Raw genomic sequence first — 16,170 nt, 5'->3', positions numbered from 1 at the left:
GGTGGAGAGAGGGAGAGCCTCCAATCACCGGTTCATGCCCCCAAGTGCCCACAAGAATCAGGGCTGGGCTGGGGTAGAAGATTGGAGCAAGGAGTGTAGTCCAGGAGTCCCACATGAGAGGCAGGAACCCAGTTACTTCAGCGAGCCCCACTGGATCCCGGGATCTGGATTAGCAAGAAGCTAGGATTGTTACCAGAGAAGCTAGGGTTCTTGTCTCCACGCAAGAAAGAATTCAGGCATGGGACAGAGAGTAGTAGAAAGCAAAATAGCAAGGTTTATTAGGGTAGGGACATCCGTAAGAACGGATGGGCAACTCTCCAGACAGAACCTGAGAGAGAGCGCCCAGTCGCTCAGACTGGGGGAGAGTGGGGCTACATGGTTGAGTGGAGAGAGTACACCTGGGCAGGCCAGGCGGGTGGCTCAACAGAGAGGCAGAGGGCTGAGCGTGCAGTCAGGTTGAGGCCGTGGTGGGGGGTGGGGGAGTTGGGGTTAAAGGAGTCTGTTTACCCACCTGCCCTAAGACAAAGGGTGGGGAGTCCTGGCTAAAGGGTTTGTTGAGTGAAAATTGGCAAATTCCTCCCCAGATTTGCTGGCTCCCTGGCAGAGTAGGGGGGCTTCCCTTAGGGCATCTAAGAAGGTCAGGTAACCCCTTTGGTCCTGAGGAGAGAGAATTCTGGGAGCTTTCCCTGGGGGAAGGGCTGGGACTGCCTGGGAGGTTATCAGGGTCTGGGCAGGACTTTGAAATGCAAGATGCTGGGCTTCTAGAGCTTCCGAAGTGGGTGCTGGTCTTCAGGCCTTTCTCACACACACTTAGGCTCAATTTTTGACTTCCTACCTAACAGGATGAGGAGCCAGAACCAGGAAGTGGGGGCCTGCACTGTGGCGCAGCAGGTTAAAGCCCTGGCCTAAAGCGCCAACATCACATATGGGCACCAGTTCTAGTCCTGGCTATCCACTTCTGATCCAGCTCTCTGCTATGGCCTGGGAAAGCAGTAAAAGATGGCCCAAGACCTTGGCCTCTGCATCCACGTGAGACCCAGAAGAAGCTCCTGGCTCCTGGGCTTCAGATCAGCGCAGCTTCCAGCCGTTGCAGCCAATTGGGGAGTGAACCATTGGATGGAAGACCTCTCTCTCTGTTTCTACCTCTCTCTGTAACTTTGTCTTTCAAGTAAATAGAATAAATATTTAAAAAAAATACAGGAAGTGAACACATGTACACAGATATGGGATATGGGTGTCCATATGGCTGTTAAACGTGTACTTATTTTATTTTTATGCTTTTTTATTCTACACAGACTTCTTTACAAATTCTTTTTTTTTGACAGGTAGAGTTAGAGAGAGAGAGAGAGAGAGAGAAAGGTCTTCCTTCCGTTGGTTCACCCCCCCAAATGGCCGCTATGGCCAATGTGCTGTGCCGATCTGAAGCCAGGAGCCAGGTGCTTCCTCCTGGTCTCCCATGCGGATGCAGGGCCCAAACACTTGGGCCGTCCTCCACTGCCCTCCCAGGCCACAGCAGAGAGCTGGACTGGAAGAGGAGCAACTGGGACAGAATCTGACGCCCCAACCGGAACTAGAACCCAGGGTGCCGGCACCGCAGGCGGAGGATTAGCCTAGTAAAAAATTTATATAAAGGGAACAAATTTTATGTATTTCATATATATCATTTTAAGAACATGATACTTTTTTTAAAAAACTTTTATTTAATGAATATAAATTTCCAAAGTACAGCTTATGGATTACAATGGCTTCCCGCCTATAACTTCCCTGCCACCCGCAACCCTCCCCTTTCCTGCTCCCTCTCCCCTTCCATTCACATCAAGATTCATTTTCAATTCTCTTTATATACAGAAGATCAGTTTAGTATATATCAAGTAAAGATTTCAAGAGTTTGCACCCACATAGAAACACAAAGTGAAAAATACTGTTTGAGTACTAGTTATAGCATTAAATCACAATGTACAGCACATTAAGGACAGAGATCCTATATGAGGAGTAAGTGCACAGTGACTCCTGTTGTTGACTTAACAATTTGACACTCTTGTTTATGGCATCAGTAATCACCCTAGGCTCTTGTCATGAGTTGCCAAGGCTATGGAAGCCTTCCAAGTTCGCCGACTCTGATCATATTTAGACGAGGTCATAGTCAAAGTGGAAGTTCTCTCCTCCCTTCAGAGAAAGGTACCTCCTTCTTTGATGACCTGTTCTTTCCACTGGGATCTCACTCACAGAGATCTTTCATTTAGGTCTTTTTTTTTTTGCCAGAGTGTCTTGGCTTTCCATGACTGAAATACTCTCATGGGCTTTCCAGCTGGATCCAAATGCCTTAAGGGCTGATTCTGAGGCCAGAGTGCTGTTTAGGACGTCTGCCATTCTATGAGTCTGCTGTGTATCTCGCTTCCCATGTTGGATCGAAGAACATGATACTTCCCACCCTACTTTCCTTCCCTCCCTGGCTCCCACCCTTACTCCTCCTTCCTTTCTTATTTTCAATTTTTGCAATGATATAGTTTCAATTTACTTTATAATCACAAGCCTAACTCTCCACCAAATAAAGAATTCAACAAATAGTAAGTAGGAAAACCACTGTTCATCAGGAGTGTAGACAAGGGCTGGAAATAATAAATCTCAAAATGTTAATTTCACTCCTTTATATTACTTGTTTTTGTACTCTGTATGTTAGTTACCACAAATCAGGGAAAACATGTAATTGTCTTTTGAGCATTGGCTTATTTCACTAAGCATAATAGTCTCCAGTTACATTCATTTTGTTGCAAAACACAGGATTTCATTCTTTATTACTGCTGAGTAGTATTCCATCTTGTATATATATATATACCACAATATCCTAAACAGTCATCAGTTGATGGACATCTGGGTTGATTCCATATCTTAGCTATTGTGAGTTGAGCTACTAAACACATGGGGGAACAGATAATTATTTCATCTGCTGATTTTATTTTGCTTGGGCAAATTCCCAGGAGTGGAGTGGCTGGATCCTATGGTCAGATTTCTGAGAAATCTCTGTATTGTTTTTGGTAATGGTTGTCCTAGTTTACATTCCCATCAACAGTGAGTGCATTTAGGTACCTTTCTCTAGACATCCTTGCCAACATTTGTTATTTTTTGATTTTTGGATGATAGCCATTCTAATTGGGGTGAAGTGAAACTTTATGATGGTTTTTAGATTACATGTGATCACAATCAAAATATCAAAGACGTTCCTCTCAGATATAAAAAGAGACCCTAAAATTCATATGGAGTGACAAACAAGAGAACTCAAATAGCTTAAGAAATCTTATACAATAAAAATAAAGGTAGAGGCACCATAATACCAGATTGCAAGACATATTACAGGGCATTTACAAATAGTCTAATACTGGCAAAAGGATAGACATGTGGTCCAAAGGAACAAATTAGGAACCCCAGAAACTAATCCATGCATCTACAACCAACTAATATTTGACAAATGAGCTAAAATCACTCTCTGGAGAAAGGACAGAACCTTCAACAAATAGTGTTGGGAAAATTGGAACTCTGCATGCAAAAGTATGAAAGAAGACCCTTACCTTACACATTACACAAAAATCAACTCACAATGGACTAAAGGCTATAAACCTAAGACCTGAAATCATCAATTTACTAGAGAAAAACATAGAGGAAACACTGCAAGACATTAGCATAGGCAAGGACTTCTTGGATAAGACCCAGAAGCAAAGGCAATAAAGGCAAAAACAGGCCGGCACCGCAGATCACTAGGCTAATCCTCCACCTGCGGTGCTGGCACCCCAGGTTCTAGTCCCGGTTGGGGTGCCGGATTCTGTCCCAGTTGCTCCTCTTCCAGTCCAGCTTTCTGCTATGGCCCGGGAGTGCAGTGGAGGATGGCTCAAGTTCTTGAGCCCTGCACCCACATGGGAGACCAGAAGCATCTGGCTCCTGGCTTCGGATCAGCGCGATGCGCTGGCTGCAATGCGCCGGCCGCGGTGGCCATTGGAGGGTGAACCAACAGCAAAGGAAGACCTTTCTCTCTGTCTCTCTCTCTCATTGTCCACTCTGCCTGTCAAAAAATATAAATAAATAAAGGCAAAAACAGATAAGTGGGATTACATCAAGCTAAGGAGCCTTTGTACAGCAAAGGAAACACTCAAAAAGGTAGAGAGGCAACTGGCAGAATGAAAGAAAATATTTGCAAACTATACATCCGATAAAGGATTAATACCTAAGGTATGTAAGGAGCTCAAGATACTTAACAACAAGACAAGCTATCCAGTTAAGAAATGGGCTAAGGATATGAACAGGCATATTTCAAAGGCTGAAATACAAATGGCCAACAGACACGTGAGAGATGCTCAGAATCACTAGCCGTCACAAAAATACACAGGCTTCTTATGGGGGTTATTAGCTTGCTTATCAAGTTGGTGCTTTCAGTATAGGACCCTTTTGTTGCATATTAAACACAGGGAAGTCATCTTAATTTCCACAAAGAAGTATGCCTACTCCCACTTCTTTTTGAAACATTTGGCTTGCTTGATATTCCTTTTATTATCCCTCACTGTTTAAAAACAGTAAGGATATAAGAAATTACTTTTGGGGCCAACACTGTGGCGTAGTAGGCTAAGCTTCTGTCTATGGCGCCGGCATCCCATATGGGTGCCAGTTCAAGTCCTGGCTACTCCACTTCCAATCCAGCTCCCTGCTGATGGCCTGGGAGAGCAGTGGAAGATGGCTCAAATGTTTGGGCCCCTGCATCCCCACTGGAGATCTGGATGGAGTTCCTAGTTCCTGGCTTTGGAGAACAAACAAGCAGATGGAAGATCTCTCTCTCTCCTTATCTCACTTGCCTTCTCTTCCCCCACCCCCACACTCTGCTTTTAAAGTAAATATTTTAAAAAGTAAATTTATAATTCACTTAAACAAAAAGACCACTGAGTTTTACCTTTTCTCCCTCAAATGATGCTTCAAACTCTGTAACTTCAGTTAAACACTGTTGTTTCTTTTATAATGTTTTCTTTCTTCCTCTAAATCTACGTATCAGAGTAATCTTTGCTATCTAAACATTTTGCTTTATGAGATAGAAATTTAAGAATAGAGTTGAAGCATTAGGAAAATCTGTAACAAAACACACACACACACACACACACACAATGTATCACCAGTCTGAACTGGCCACGTTTGATCACACTTTAAAAGTTAAATGATTCTTTTCCTTATTTGGAGATCTGTTTACATTTTCTAAGTCCAGATGGGAGCAAGCGTTTTATCTAAAGAATGGACAAAAGTGAGATCAAAGTGCAAATGAGAGCTTTGGCCCACATTCTTCACCCTGGCCTCTTTGTGAATTAGAATGTGTTTTTCTATTTGAACATTTTCCTTATTGCATTTTACTGGGAGAAAAGTACACTGTCTAGTTCTTGAAGTAATTATATTAAATTTAATTTTAGTTGGTGTTTATACTTAGCTCATATATGAAGTTGTCGTGGTAAATACAGAAGTTAGTCTAAGTAAACAGATTGAAGATGTAAGAAGGTAGATGTTTTATAGTCACTGAAACAGGAGAAATCCAAGTTCTAAACAACTAACTTTCACATAGTACAGTAGGTGCTCCCTAATAAGCAGGACAGAATCAGATTTTAAGTCAGAGCTAAAGGAATACTGGAGGTTAATGTGTATATATCTTAGAATGGTTTTTCAAAGATAAAGTTTTTTATTTGCTAATATGCATTGACCAAATAGATACACATCTATTAATTCTAAGGTATTTAAAGAAAGACATTATAGTAGAAAGGAACTAACATTTCCATAACTATTATTTGTCAGTACTTCATTTAATCCCTACCATAACTCCATGAAGAAGATATTGTTATCTGTGCTTTATACTTGAGAAAGCTGTCTTAGAGTATCATGCACTCATATAGCAAGCAAATGGCAGAACAAAAATCTAAACCATTGCTGACTCCAAAGACTTTTATCTGTACAACTCTAGCATGAGCTATTTCTAATGGGAAGTCTCAAAAAAATCCTTAATGTTCTCAAGAGGCCTATTTGTTTACACTACACATGTTTACTTACATGGTAAAATATCCATAACTTTATTAATTGACTCATTTGTCATGAGTATTTCTAACTGAGTTTCCATTATCCATGTCTGCTAAACCTGTTTTAAATGTCTTGGTTGGTTCTTGTGCAAGACTTAATATACTTTAGAGCTTTCATAATATTTACATGAGATGGTGCGAGGAAGTGGTTAGGAAAGGGGAAATGACCTGAGTTCAAATTTTGGCCTTGCCAATAACTAGCTTTTGAACTCTTGAAGTTGTTTAACTTCTCAAACTTCTACAATGGGAATATCTCATAAGGGATTTGCTTTCTTAGTCAAGTACCCGGTATATATATACATCCTGGTAGTATTTCTTAAACACATGAGGTAAAATTGAGGATATTCTTTGTTCTGATATAATTTATTTTTACTCGGATTACTTTTATGCAAATATGTCTTGTTGGCTGAACTATTCAGAGACACACGCCAATGCATTTCATCTATCCTATCTTTTTCAAGTACGACATAGTCACTGTGACAATGGAGGTCTACAAACAGACCTGTGTGGAAGTAAAAGACACTACTGACTTTGCTTAGTTCAGTCCTTTGGAAAACAGGTACCTGGGATTTCTGTTGTGGGCCTTATAAGTCATCTCTATGAAAAGAAAAAGACTATTTTCACCCCTTCTTTTGATTTTACTATCCTTTTGTAGATTTTAAGATGCTTGGCTGTAAAAGCAAGAAAGGGAGGGGGGAGAGGGAAGGGAAGGGCAGAAGAAAGGAAAGAGCAGGAAGGAAGGGTGCCGGGGCATGGAAGACACCCTCACAGTACATCTTTTAGTTGCGACAGTCAGTGGAGTGCATGCTTATCTACTTTTCAATCTCAAGTCCCACTGAAGCGACAGGAAAGAATTCCACTAAACTTCAGTTTGTTCCTCTGAGGTCCTGGTAGGGTGGAGTCATCAGCAGATAAAAGACAAATTCCTGGCATAATGAATGCAAAGAAGAGCACAATGACACATAGTCCTTGCAGCACAGGTGGAAGCTTTGATGAACAGGTACAGAAAACCAATGAGGGAAGCCGGCAGAAAGATTGTATACAAGAATAGCTGCTCTGGTCCACCCATAGAGAGCACGTGTGCAGTGCCAGCTGACATGGTGACATCTGCAAGTGGATGACTAAAGAAAGCAAACAGTGTAGAGGGGGAAATACTCCTAATGAGGGTGTGGTTCACAGAGCAAAGCTCCCCCATTCTGTGATTGGTGAGGCACTCTGGTTAGTTTTCTCTCTCCTCACACTGTCTTAAAGATTACCCAATGGCATGACTTGCCCACTTACTCAGAAATCCTCCCAGTCGCAGTGATATTTGTGAAGAAAAGGCAAACTGCTTGGCATCAGAGGAAATCCACATGAACCACTTGAATTCATCAGCCTATTCCTTCTTTTATGGATACAAATAGATAATCAACAATATCTGATATCTGGCTAAGACCGCCAGTACCAGGCAGTGCAATGAAGATGAAGAAAGAAGAGAATGGACCAAAGAAAGCATATAATTCATGGAAGGACTGAAAACTAAAATGCCCCAGGTGGGGCTGGCACTGTGGTATAGTGGGTAAAGCTGCTGCCTGCGGTGCCAGCAACCCATATGGGTGCCTGTCTGCAACCTGGCTGTTCCACTTCTGAGCCAGCTCCCTGCCAATGCGCCTGGGAAAGCAGCAGAAGATGGCTCAAGTGCTTGGACCTCTGCACCCACGTGGGAGACTCCAAAGAAGCTCCTGGCTCTTGGCTTCAAATCTGCTCAGATTTGGAGAGTGAACCAACAGATAGAAGATCTCTCTCTCTCTGCCTCTGCTTCTCTGTAACTCTCTGCCTTTCACATCCCATGTGGGATCTGTCCTTAATGTGTTGTCTAATGTGCAGTGATGCTATAACTAGTACTGAAATAGTATTTTTACACTTTGTGTTTCTGCGTGGGTACAAACTGATGAGATTTTTTTTTTTTTTTTTTTTTTTTTTAATTTTTGACAGGCAGAGTGGACAGTGAGAGAGAGAGACAGAGAGAAAGGTCTTCCTTTTGCCGTTGGTTCACCCTCCAATGGCCGCCGCGGTAGCGCGCTGCGGCCGGCGCACCGCGCTGTTCCGATGGCAGGAGCCAGGTGCTTCTCCTGGTCTCCCATGGGGTGCAGAGCCCAAACACTTGGGCCATCCTCCACTGCACTCCCTAGCCACAGCAGAGAGCTGGCCTGGAACAGGGGCAACCGGGACAGGATCGGTGCCCCGACCGGGACTAGAACCCGGTGTGCCGGCGCCGCAAGGCGGAGGATTAGCCTGTTGAGCCACGGCGCCGGCCGAGATCTTTACTAATTATATACTGAATCGATCTTCTGTATATAAAGATAATTGGAAATGAAAAAAAAAACTGGTGTTAAATTGGAAATGGCATAGAAAATTAATTTTTTTTAAAAAAATATTATGTAGGATCTCTGTCTTTAATGTGCTGTACACTGTTATTTAATGCTATAACTAGTACTCCAACAGTATTTTTTTTTTCACTTTGTGTTGCTATACGGGGGCAAACTGTTGAAATCGTTACCTAATATATACTAAACTGATCTTCTGTATATAAAGAGAATTGAAAATGAATCATGATGTGATTTGAAGGGGAGAGGGAGCGGGAAAGGGGAGGGTTGTGGGTGGGAGGGAAGTTATGGGGGGGGGGAAGCCATTGTAACCCATAAGCTGTACTTTGGAAATTTATATTCATTAAATAAAAGTTTAATAAAAAAAAAGAGAAGAAGAAATCTTAGTTACTATTTCTGAGTTTGGAGAAGTAATGCTATTTACTGAGCACAAGGTTTTACACAAAAAGAGCAGGACAAAATTATTAGAAATCAAAAATACAATTGCCTTAAAAGTAGAGTAAAAAGATAATTATAAGTGATCTTAAAGATTAATTTAGATGCCATATACCTTTCTAATGAGAAATCTAGTAAGTGGGGGCAAACACTGTAGTGCAGGGGGTTGAGTCACTGCTTGGGATGCCTGCTTCCCACATTACAGTGCATGGTTGAATCCCAACTACTCTGCTTCCAGGGCTGAGCCAGGCTAGGAGTTTTAAACTCCATTAGGGTCTCCCATGTGGTGGCAGGGACCCCAGTACTTGAGCTGTCACCAGCTGGCTCTCAGAGTGTGCCTCAACAGCAAGCTGGTATTAGAAGCAGAGCTGGGACATGAACTTAGACACTTCAGTACAGAGTTTTGGCATCTTAACTGCTGCACCAAACACTCACTCTTAGATGAGGCCCTTTCCTGCCATAGTGAGTCATTGAGAAAAATGGTCTTAGGTTGCTAAATTTAAAAATAGAGATTTTATCAGGCCTATTAATGGCTGATCTGTACAGTGATCTGCCCTCAAGGAGACCCAACAGGCCAGTCCACTGCAGTGGCTTTCAATGTGGTAAGCCTGGGCTTCAGCAGAAGTCAGCTTGTGAAGAGCCCTGGCAGCTCTGCCAAGAGTTGGATCACTGGTAATGGACCTGCCCTGGAGTCGAAGGATGCCCAGGTCAGAGCCACAGATCTTATTGGCTCTAAGCTGAAAAGCCCTTCACTCAGCCCAACTTCCAAAGTGACCACTGCAGCTGAGGGGATGGTCAAGTAGGGTCAGCAACATTGCAGGCAGAACTGTAAATTTCTTGTTAGAGATGCCCCCTGCCTTTACCTGGCCAGCTCTCCTCCCAGGCCAGCCAAGTAATGAAAGTCAACAGAGTGCCTTCCCCTAGGAGGTTCACACCTCCCTTAGGATATACCCCATGTGAAGAGATAGATAGGTCTGGGCCTCTGAATTTACAAGGCCTAAAGCCCACCAGATTATTATCAAGCCCCTTCTATCAGGTTCTATTTGCCTCTCAATCAGAAAACTTAATTGTAGCTTAGACAGCACCTTTCTTAGCTCCTCTAATAATGACTCTGTCCTTTGTTCTAGGCCCTGTCTAGTGCACTTGGGCCTCATTCCTTTGTAATCATAACCTCTACTCTACCACCAATGGCTCTACTCCCAACATGTGTGTACTGATGGTCCTCTTCCCCACTTAATGCTGTATAATTGTTCAAACCTGGTAAATGCCACTCTTAGGATCATTGGTTACTATCCTCACTCTGTCTTTTATGACCTTGTCTAAATATGATCAGAGTCGGCAAACTTGGAAGGCTTCCATAGCCTTGGCAACTCATGACGACAGCCTAGGATGGTTACTGGCGCCATAAACTAGAGTGTCAATTTGTTGGGTCAACAACAGGAGCCACTGTGCACTTGCTCCTCATGTGGGATCTCTGTCCTTAATGTGCTGTACATTGTGATTTAATGCTATAACTAGTACTCAAACAGTATGTTTCACTTTGTGTTTCTATGTGGGTGCAAACTGTTGAAATCTTTATACTAAATTGATCTTCTGTATATAAAGAGAATTGAAAATGAATCTTGATGCAAATGGAAGGGGAGAGGGAGCGGGAGGGGGGAGGGTTGCGGGTGGGAGGGAAGTTATTGGGGGGGGGAAGCCATTGTAATCCATAAGCTGTACACTGGAAATTTATATTCATTAAATAAAAGTTAAAAAAAAATAGAGATTTTATTTTATGAAGGCCTTCAAAAAGTTTGTAGAAAATAGAATAAAAGATAATGCACATTTCCATGAACTTTTTGAAGTCACCTTGTATTAGTACTGAGAATTAGATGTAGTCATCTTTTATTTATTAACTTTTAAAATTTATTTTAAAGGAAGAGTTACAGAGAGAGAGGGAGAGACAAAGAAAAAGAAATCTTCCATCTGCTGCTTCACTCTCCAAATGGCTGCAATGGCCACGGCTAGGACAGACCAAAGCCAGGAGCCTCTCCCATTTGGTGCAGGGTCCAAAGGACTTGGGCCATCCTTCACCACTTTCTAGGTGCATTAGCAGGGAGCTGGATTAGAAGTGGAGTGGCCATCTGGCATCACAAGTGGTGGCTTTACCCACTATGCCACAATGCCAACCCCATATCTTTACATCGATGAATCTAGCAAGGCCTAGTACTTATCTAAGTGTTTTCATCTATACATACATGAAAACTCATTCTGATCAAATGCAATTCTTTTTTTTTTTTTTTTTACAGGCAGAGTGGACAGTGAGAGAGAGAGAGAGAGAGAGAGAGAGAGAGAGAGAAAGGTCTTCCTTTTTGCTGTTGGTTCACCCTCCAATGGCCGCTGCAGCCGGCGCATCTCGCTGATCCGAAGCCAGGAGCCAGGTGCTTCTCCTGGTCTCCCATGTGGGTGCAGGGCCCAAGCACTTGGGCCATCCTCCACTGCACTCCCTGGCCATAGCAGAGAGCTGGCCTGGAAGAGGGCCAACCGGGATAGAACCTGGCGCCCCAACCGGGACTAGAACCCGGTATGCCAGCGCCGCGAGGCGGAGGATTAGCCTGTTAAGCCACGGTGCCAGCACGATTCTTAATGAACCCAATAATTCAGTTATTGAGAGGATAACTAGTATTGTTTATTTGGAAATACAGGCTTGAGAAGGTTTGAATAGAATTTTTCAAAAGTCTATCACTGTGAAGTGTTAATAGTCATTGAGTTGACTAAGGAAATAATAGATTGCCTTATTATTTTAAACTGAAATGTATATCTGCATAAAGAGGAAAGAAAAGATTGGCCTTTGAACTATATCTAATTTAACTGAAGTATAATATAAATCCATTCATATGTCATAATGTGTTGTATATGAGGTTATATTATCTTAGTCTTATGTGAATATGTTGAACAATTTATAGGTTATTGGGTTATATTACTTATTTTTCAATCTTCTTAATTTTAATCATCCTTTACTTGTTTCTGTCTTTCTTTCCTGGCAATATTTCATTCATACCCTCTGATGTTTCACATTTTTAAAAACTTTAGGACCTTTGATTATAAGCAAATAAATGTTTAGCAATGCTTACAGTTCCTACAAAGTTTTATGCAATATATTACGTTCAAGTTGGCAACACGTGTTCCATGTAACACATTGTAGAAATTCTAAGCTTAATTTACAAAAGATTAACGAAGTAAACACTCAGAAAGACATGACCTGACCTGTCAGTGTCAACATTTCCCTTGATCACTTGGAACTGATATCTTCATTGGCAGGAGGATTGTGTGAAAGTCACACCCATTTAAACTCAGGGAAACAAGCTAATGATGAGGTAACTGCCTGGAGACCTGAGAGTGGAAAAAAGGCCAAGTGACCTTCTCTAGTTGGTGCAACAAGGTCTGGATGCAGCTCCAACTTTGTATTTCGTGCCATTCTGTTATTTTTGAATGTTTAAAAGCAGCAATGGAGCCCTCATCCCTACAAAAGCATTCACTGTTCCCTGAACACCTTTATGAATACACTACACAGTTTGCATCTGGAGTTTAGATCTTTTACACTTTAAATAACATTTGTTAGCTCCTTTTTTAACCTTGGAATACCTGGTAAGTTAGCTACTCCCTTTCTCATGTACTTTGTATTTTTATTAATATCTAAAAATGGTTACTGACCATTCCTACCCACAATTCACATCTAGTACTATAGTTAGAAAGCACTAATCCCAAGAATACAATTTGTGCTCTGGCTAAAGGAAAACATCACATTGTGAAGTTAATGAACTGATAGGAGGAGCTCATTGTGAAACATTCTGAGTATAGGCAGTGCCAAAACATCGTCTGTGTTAAAATACAGAGTTCATTGGAAAATCTGGAACTGAATGGAAACATACCTAAAGCAGAGCTCTTGCCACACAGTCTTTTTTTTTTTTAACTATTTCTTGCCAGTCACTAGATTTACACCCACTGCTTTGTGAATTATTCTTGTTTCTAGCCTGCAGTGGTAGAAAGCAAGAGATCCATGAAAACAGAAATGCTTGCAGTAACAAATCAGTGTCATCGTCAAGACCAGACTTAAAAGAAGGATTCTGATGGATGCTAATTGAGACCCTGAATCTTACTGGAAAGTTGACATTTCTCTGAAGAAATGCATTTCTTTATAATCTATTTATTTCACTAAATCACTGCGGGGAAAACACATATCAGTTTCATAAAACCCACATGTAATATCCCCTACAATACATTATTTTGGAAGTAGTTAGCTTGAGTTTCCAAATAATTTTAGTCACTTATCTGCTTATAGCAGAGCCAGTCATTGACTTGGCACAAGAAAAGCAAAGGCAAAATAAATAGGGTATCAGGGTTAGTCACTGATATTTAGTGGGAAAGAGAAAAATCCATATCATATCATATATGAGAATGTAAATGAGAGTGAAACTTACTCAAAAATCTCTTCAAACAGAAATAATCATTTATGAAATTTTTGATGAATGCCTATCTGGACATGTATATATATGTATTTGTATATGCTATGTTATGTTATATAAATATAGCCATATTCCTTATACTATTCAGTATCTTGGTTAATTTTCATTCAACAATATAACTTGGACATTATCCAGATTTAATGAATTTAAAAGTATATCACAGTTTTCACGACCACCTTGTATTCTGTTTTGTAGCTTATTTAGTTAGCTAGTTCCTAATCAAAGGACAGTTGGCTTATTTTCAATTTTTTGCTGTTTTAAATAATGCTGTAATTAACATTCTTATATATAACACCAAACTTCTCTCCAGAAAAGTTGTGCCAATTCAGATCCCTGTTTTCCTACATCATTGTCACCACTGGATTTTATCTAAGATCAATTCACCCATCTGATAAATGCAAAATGAATTTTATTCTCATGTATATCTTTGATCAATAGTAAGTTTAAATATCTTTTCATATCTTTTGCTTATTTTTGCTTTTATTAATTACTTGCTGTGGTTTCATTGGCATATTTGTTATCATCTGGATGACTTGTTAGAAAAACCCTTTATACATTGTGGGTGTTAATGTCTGCCTGTCATATACACTGTGATATTTTCACTTCTTTAGTTATCTGATTTTAAATGCTAAGATCCAGGGCTTTCTGTATTTTCAAGTGAATTTTCCATTTGCTATAAAGGGGCTTCTCTATATTAAGTTTTTTAAGGCTATTGTCTTAGTGTTATTTGACAATTGTTTAAGCTAGCTAGGATGAGCTATGATATAAAAAGGGAAGAGAGATTTCTGTTACTCATCTGTTTTGGCTTGCAATTTAAAAAATACTATGAAGTGATTAGCAGAGGTCTTGGAATTAGACTACCTGGGTCCAAATTCTGGCTCCATTGCTTACTAACTGGATGAATCTGTTTTCCACTATTTAGAACAGAGATAATAATAGCACCTGTCTTTTGCAGTGGCTGTTAGAACTTGTTAGTATATATAAAGATCTTAAGAAAAATAGCATGCAAGAAATCACTAAATAGTAGCTATTATTTGCTGCCCAAATGTTACCAATGTAGGACTAAGCCTAGACTTCATTCTGCTGAACTCACCTATCTAGAGATTCATAGGCCAGTAATAAATTCTAGCTTTAAAGCATGTACAGAAAAGTTCTTCTTGGTTTTCAGGATTTTCTTCATTGTTCTAGAATTTTTAGTTTTCTAGATGAACATTGGAACCATTTTATCAATTCCAAACAAACTCATTGAAATTTTGGTTGGCATTTTAGAAAACACATCCTATTAGGAAAAATTGACTTCTACATAATTTTTAATTTTCTGTTACATACACAAAGACTTTTTTTTTAATTTTATTTTTTATTTTTTTGACAGGCAGGCAGAATGTACAGTGAGACAGAGAGACAGAGAGAAAGGTCTTCCTTTTACCTTTGGTTCACCCTGCAATGGCCACTGCGGCTGGCGCACTGCACTGATCCGAAGCCAGGAGCCAGGTACTTCCTTCTGGTCTCCCATGTGGGTGCAGGACCCAAGCACTTGGGCCATCCTCCACTGCCCTCCTGGGCCACAGAAAAGAGCTGGACTGGAAGAGGGGCAACCGGGACAGAATCCGGCACCCCAACTGGGACTAGAACCTGGTGTGCCGGCGCTGCAGGCGAAGGATTAGCCTATTGAGCTGCAGCACCAGCCCACAAAGTCTTTTAAAAAGGTTAGACATAAAAAACCATGTATGATTGGCCGGTGCCACGCCTCACTAGGCTAATCTTCCACCTGTGGCGCTGGCACCCTGGGTTCTTGTCCCGGTTGCTCCTCTTCCAGTCTAGCTCTCTGCTGTGGCCTGGGAGTGCAGTGGAGGATGGCCCAAGTGCTTGGGCCCTGCACCCGCATGGGAGACCAGGAGAAGCTCCTGGCTCCTGGCTTCAGATCGGCGCAGCGCACTGGCCATAGCAGCCATTTGGTGAGTGAACCAATGGAAAAAAGGAAGACCTTTCTCTCTGTCTCTCTCTCTCACTGTCTAACTCTGCCTGTCAACAAACAAACAAACAAACAAACAAAAAACCAAAAAAGTATGATTTCAAAATATTCTTGCACCAATGTTAACATTTTTATTTTCATTTTCCATGAATTTTGAAGTACTCTTGTATGTCTTTACACTTATTTAAATCTTTGTGTTTCTTAATGAAGAAGTATGTTTTAGTCATATAGGCCTGCATTTCTTGATACTGAACATTATGAGCTAACCTTGGAAGGATGAATGGGAATAAGCCAAAGAGGAGAAAGGTAGTTTAGTTGCATCTCTTCAGCTATCAGAAGTCATGGTTAAGCTTGAAACATTCCTACTTTTAGAAATAATGTTCTTTAGTCAATCCACATGAGATACAAGTAGTGAACTAAATCAGAAAATAAATGTGTTTCCTACAAAGTAGTAGAGGAGGGAAGACAGCTAATATAAGAAATATTTATGCAGCTGCTAGCTGAACCAGTCCAAAAACACTTCTGGTGACTGTTAACAATACACATGGTTAGCTGGTAATAAACCTATTGACTTATTTAAGAAAAATCCAAAGTCCAGTGATTTCGATCTGTGTGAATAACCCAAAATATTTGATTATGGAGGGATATGTATAGGTAGGTATTTTGAGCAGAGCTGAACCCAGGCAATTTTGTGAAGTAGTTTCTGTTTTCGTTCACTTGCCATTTCATTTTCAGCTCACCCCACTTCAACTCCAGAACCGTGGCCTTGGAGTATCAGTGCTAGAGTTTCATTTCCT

The sequence above is a fragment of the Lepus europaeus genome, chromosome 1 (assembly GCF_033115175.1).
Source record: "Lepus europaeus isolate LE1 chromosome 1, mLepTim1.pri, whole genome shotgun sequence".
NCBI lineage: Eukaryota > Metazoa > Chordata > Mammalia > Lagomorpha > Leporidae > Lepus > Lepus europaeus.
This window is presented reverse-complemented; position numbering follows the sequence as displayed.